Source organism: Piliocolobus tephrosceles, chromosome 6 (genome assembly GCF_002776525.5).
Source record: "Piliocolobus tephrosceles isolate RC106 chromosome 6, ASM277652v3, whole genome shotgun sequence".
Lineage (NCBI taxonomy): Eukaryota > Metazoa > Chordata > Mammalia > Primates > Cercopithecidae > Piliocolobus > Piliocolobus tephrosceles.
In genome coordinates, this window is record NC_045439.1 from 47,194,828 (window position 1) to 47,199,540 (window position 4,713).

The following is a 4,713-nucleotide window of genomic DNA, read 5'->3' on the forward strand; positions in this document are numbered from 1 at the left end:
TGAATATTCACTTGGTTAGCCTGAGAACGTACCCTGGGAGCTATTTCAGCCCCGCAAATGACATTTCACTGGGACGTAGCCACTCCGAACCGTTATCAGATATAAGAGACTCCAGGATTTCTGAAATGAAGACACAAGTTATAATATGCTTTGTGTGGAGATGGAAATAATACTATGTGTGTGTTGTGTGTGTGTGTGGACACCTGTGTGTATGCACGTGTACATACACACATGTAAGTGCATGGTATAGAGAATGTCAGGGGAATGGGGTTCTAGCCCTGTCTGCCACTCTATATTCAAGGAAGTCCAGAGAGGAAGTAGGGCAGACCTAGGGCTTTTTGAGGACATGCTTTCACTCTGCACATGAAACAGGCTGCCAGACTCTAAGAGCTTCTAAAAGGCCTTGAAACCAACTCCCAGGCTTCCAACCTCCAGCTCAAGTACTCTTTGGCAGCTGTGAATTTCTCAGGCCTCATTGGTATCACCAACCCATCTCCCTGGGGGTCCCGGAACTTCTCAGGAGTCTGGGGTCTGGGGTGCTGGCACAGAGGCCCATGGGAGTCACAGGCTTGTGCTCCTGGGGTATCTAAAATCCACTACAGCATCTCAGGACTCAGAGCCCCAGGAAACCAGGACTTCCAAAGGCCGCGCTGGCTTTCCCTGCTGTGCTTAGGACAACAGGCTAGTTTAAAGCATGAAAAGGATAATTGTGTCCACACTTGGTACTCAGAATGGCTACCTTTTTGTCCTACTGTTATACTTTCTGACACAGAACATTACACCTGCGTCTTTCATTTCCCTGCTACACCCTCCACCAGGGTCTGGAATCCCACAGAAGCTCTAGGAACCAGGTGCTTTGGGGAGGGAATGGGTAATGGCAGACAGCAGTCTTCAGCAGCTTGTTAGTTTGGCACATGACTTTGGACTCAGACAGACTTGATTTTAAATCCTGACTGTGCCTTGGAGGAGCTTGATGGTCTTGGCAGGCCACATGCTTCCTTGACCTTTGTTTCCTCCTCTGAAAACCAAAGGCACTAATGCCTGTCTGTGTAGTGACCTGGCACAGCCCCTACATTGGCCATGGCAAGTGCCCAACACACAGACTTGCTGCAATTTCAGCCACAGTGAGAAAGGACCCTTGGGCCAAAACAAATCCTTACCCCACAATTTTCTGACATGATCTGGCTTTTATGCACCTCTTTAGCCTCAAACAGGAATGATGCCTGCACTCTGCTTCCTTGAGTACTACCGTGATCTTTGTCACTGCTGTTCCCTCTTCCTAGAATGCTGTTCCCCTCAGACCTCCACTCTGTTCATCTAGTTAGCACTGGCTTCCAGGTCTCCTCAGTCACCTGGAAGAGAATCTTTAAGGGCTCCCACGGCTCAGCTTTGTCCTCACTTGTATGATTATTTTAATGACGTTTGTTAATTAATTAAACGACAAACTGGATGAAACAAACGTTAAACAATGTAAACTCCATGAAGGTGCCTGTTTTACTCACCAGCGCCTGGTACATACTAGGTCTCAGTAACTATTTGTTTAAAGAATGAATGGATGAGAAATGCAATCATTTAACTGAAAGGAATACAGTTGTCACAATGGTAGTGCTCCTTCAAAATGTTAGTAGTTATTCTGAGGTCAAAAAGAGGTCCATGGTCAAATTGGACACTTTGGGTAAAGCAAAGTTAGACAGTTTTCTTCTCAGTAGAACTTCTCAACATCTTAATATGCTAACGTGCATTATGAATTTCTAGTGGGAGGAGGCTTAACACCAAACAAGGAACCTCCTTTGTCATTTGCACCTTACTGTGAATGAGTTTAATCAAAGCTTAGCCAGAGAGTAAGTGATGGGGAAGTAGAAGTTCCAGGCTCTGAAGGTGAAGAACTCTGCCTGTTTTCAGCCTGCCCCCAAATGCAGAGCCTCTGGGCTTCTGGGAGCAAAATCCACTTGAATACATGAGGCAGCTGGCCTGCTCACAACTCACCCCCACAACTGAATCTTGGCACAACAGTCTAAACCTGGACCTAAGTTGTCCTTACTGCTATTTTTACCAAAAGACCTCTTTCTTACATCAGCCATGGAGGGATTTAATCTAAAAAAAAAAAAATTTTGCTGTTTATCTTCTTCAATAAAAAGTGACTTTGAGAATGTGGTGTAAGGTTGATGTGTCCCAAGAAACAGACCTGTTCCCTGTCTGGATTTGTTTTCTTTTATTGCTTTTTAAACCCAGCATTCCTCTTTTCATTTCTGGCTTAGGCTACAGGGCAGTACTGGTTTTGCTCAAGTGGAGTCTCTATTTGGAGTTGATTGAAAAAACAAAACTGGCTGAAAGAAGGATCAGGACAGTCCTAAATATAATTAAAATAGAAATAAAAGGGAGACACATAAACCAGATGGGTATCCAAACCTGGATGGTTTCTGTGTTTCAAACATTGACTTCTGAGAAGCTGTATTTGAATGCAAGAATGGAGCAATGCCTGATGCCTCACAATGGATGGAGCATATGAATGAGGTTGGATAGAACAGAGCTGACATGTTGACTGCTGTGATTCATGGTGCTTCCAAGATGGCGCCACTGTAACAGAGTTAGTATGTACAGGCAGGGCAAACTGCAAAGCAGGGAGAGTTTATGTCTAGTTCTTCTTTCTCCAGGTTCAGCAGGGAAACTCAGATTGCCCTCTCACTTAGGGTGCTGTTGCTATCTCTCGGTTTTCTTTGGCCTAGCATGTCAATTTTTCCATCTCACTCGTTCGAGATCCTGATCATCCTGATCCTGGTTTTAAAACTAATCCAATAAACCAATTCACTAGCTAATGGATGATGGTTTAAAAATGTGACTTCCTCCTTTTGCCTAAGATATTTGTATTTCAACGTGGGTCATCTGGTTGATATCAAACAAGGCACTCTAATGGTGAAAAGTCAGGCAGTAGGGAGATGCCACGTAGATTGCCCTGCAGTTCCCTTCAAGTTCTACAGAGAGGCAGCTGTCTGCTCTGGCTAGGTAGGGTTGGCTCTGTTACAGATCTTTGCTGTGCAGTAAAGGTAGGTTAAAGGGCAGCACCAAATGGAACGAGAATAGAAAACAGCACATGGAGATGGTATTTTGTCCATGGATTGGGGATTACTATCCTAAGCAGCCAGGATTTTTCCAGTAGAGTTTTATACAATAAAATAAATGTGTTCTGCACTTTTAGTGTTTAAATAAACATGGAGGATTTATTTCTAGCTGTAATGTAAATTGGTGATGTAGAAAGTTATGAAAAGAGAATGCATCCAAAAACTTGAGACCTCCTGGTTTCTGTCACTGCTCTGTGAGCTTAAACAACACTGATTTCTACATAAATAACTCACCCCTTATAAAATATATGTAAAATAATTTACCGTAAGAATTTTCCCCTTAAGAAAGTACGTTTAGTGTGAACAAAAGTTTATGTAAACTAGCATGAGTAAACCAAGAGCAAAGGGCAATATATGTATGTATAAATATATAATATATTCTCTGGATCTTCTAATTTTCTATATTTGTGTTTGAAATTATAATCAAAGGCCATGACCCAAGATAGCCATTCCTATAATATACCCTGAAATGTGGCTTTCCAACCTTCTTCTACTTTGACCTGCAGTAATAAATCCATTTTACCTTGTGATCCAATACACACACACACCCTGAAATAAAAATTTCATAAAACAAAGCTAATGCTTGTTACATGCAATAGCTCTGGTATTTTTATTCTATCTTCTTCAATTTCTTTTATCCTTCTTGTTTTCTTAAAAATTGATATTACTAGTTCACCAGCAAATTGGTACCCACAGTTTGAAAAGCACTGCCCCAGAAACTCTCACACACATAAAATGTGTATAGCAGCACTGTTCGAAATAGCAAAGAAGTGGGGAAATGTGTATGGCTAATGATAAACATTGCGTATCAAAATGGAGTATGACTTGGATTGGGAGGTTAGAAAAGGACTTTTGAGGAAATGACACTTACATTTAGACTAGAGGGTAAAGCCTGGCAAAGAGTATTGGACACTGAGCAGGCTTTGAGTAAGCAAAACCTTGGCACCCTGCAGGAACTGAAGAAGGCTAACGCGGTGGGGCCGTAGCCAAGGAGAGAGATATGTCATAAGATTGGGATAGTGGGAATAAATTGTGCAATGTTTTGTAGGCAATATTAAGGATGGAAGATTTTTATTTATCTAAGTGCAGTGGGTAATCATCGAGGGGTTTTAAGCTGGGAAATAACACAATCAAATTTATCTTTTTAACCATTGCCCTGGCTCCTATGTGAAGAATGGATTCACATCGAATGGAAGGAAAAGGATCAAGGGACCAGGTACAGTGGCTTCTGACTGTAATCCCAGCACTTTGGGAGGCTGAGGTGGGAGGATCACTTGAGCCTGGGTGTTCAAGACCAGCCTGGTCAACATAGTGAGACTCTGTCTCTCCAAAAAAATTAAAATATTTCCCGGGTGTGGTGGTGTGCACCTGTAGTCCCCTTTACTCCAGATGCTGAGGCAGGAGGAGTGTTTGAGTCCAGAAGTTTGAGATTATGGTGAGTTATGATCATGCCACTGTATACCAACCTGGTTGACAGAGCAAGACCCTGTGAAAGAAAGAAAGAAAGAAAGAAAGAAAGAAAGAAAGAAAGAAAGAAAGAAAGAAAGAAAGAAAGAAAGAAAGAAAGAAAGAAAGAAAGAAAGAAAGAAAGAAA

The 4,713-nt window shown here is 42.1% G+C and overlaps 1 long non-coding RNA gene across 1 annotated transcript in view; it reads left to right on the forward strand.

Moving 5' to 3' along the window:
* The first annotated feature begins 4,089 nt into the window (after positions 1-4,089).
* The window catches only part of LOC111554442, a 29,553-nt gene continuing 28,929 nt past the window's right edge, over positions 4,090-4,713 (forward strand). Inside the window, exon 1 of the long non-coding RNA XR_002735252.2 lies at positions 4,090-4,335. This is a non-coding gene — a long non-coding RNA (uncharacterized LOC111554442). The remainder of the gene's footprint in view (positions 4,336-4,713) is intronic.